This window comes from Olea europaea, chromosome 7 (assembly GCF_002742605.1).
Source record: "Olea europaea var. sylvestris chromosome 7, O_europaea_v1, whole genome shotgun sequence".
Classification (NCBI taxonomy): Eukaryota; Viridiplantae; Streptophyta; class Magnoliopsida; order Lamiales; family Oleaceae; genus Olea; species Olea europaea.
The window spans coordinates 25,636,445-25,637,399 of record NC_036243.1 but is presented as its reverse complement, the minus strand read 5'-3'; the positions used below and the strand labels follow the sequence as shown (position 1 = coordinate 25,637,399).

Here is a 955-nt window from a genome sequence, read left to right as displayed (position 1 = left end):
AGTACCTTGAGCTCTTTTTATAAGATTCATTCGCCTATTCGAATATTATTTCTTTCTACTACAAGACTTAATTTCTTAATTTTTCCTTTTGCCCTTTTATTATCAAACAATAATTCAAATTTCCATTTTCTATTTAGCAAATTTAGGTCAAACCCAAAAGAAATTGCATTGCCCCAGACTTCTTTGACGCCTGCCAATGCATATTTAAGCGTGAGACTTCGAACATCTAACGAACTTTTCAAAACATATGTGTAACTGGATCATATAGTACTTACATAAAATGCAATTCGCACATGACCTGCTAATGTGGGGATGCCCTGATAGTGTTGGTGATGAATGTTAAAACAGCTGACCTTTTTTGTAATCCTGACCGATGCTGAATGTTAAAATAGCTGGCTTTCTTCGTAAGTCTGACCGATGCTCACGTTCATATATGATGCTCGATAAAACAAGCAACATAAATTTCATTGAAGTCTGCAGATCATAAATTTTTTTTTTGTTTGTGAACTACTGAGGACAAGGAAAATAATTTGCAGAAGAAAAGTGAAAGACAAATATTAACTAGTTAAGAGAGTTCAAGGCGAAACGTTACACTGTCAAAAGAACCAGAAAGATATATCCCAAAATTTGTCAAGAATGGGATTCGAACCCATGCCCTTTCGGACCAGTACCTGAAACTGGCGCCTTAGACCAACTCGGCCATCTTGACTCAGCTGTAAGGATTTTCAAGAAATTCAAATTCTAAGGTTTACAAGTCTGTAATCTCAAAACCCTGGCCAACTCAATTATTTACATCAAAATCTAACATTTTATAAAAGAGAATCGTTGAATTGCAGGCTTAAAAATGCTCTAACAAAATGACTCGTTAAGTACAAGGCCTCTTGGCTGCTAAACGGTAGATGGTGACTAGCAAGCATTTTGTACCCGTCTATCCAAATTATCTACCTCTGGAGGT

General features: G+C 36.0%; 1 non-coding gene across 1 annotated transcript; it reads right to left on the bottom strand.

The window, feature by feature from the left end:
- Window positions 1-628: 628 nt before the first annotated feature.
- Window positions 629-709, bottom strand: TRNAL-CAG. The gene has a single exon. It is a non-coding gene; the product is annotated as a tRNA-Leu (tRNA).
- Between the last annotated feature and the right edge of the window lie 246 nt (window positions 710-955).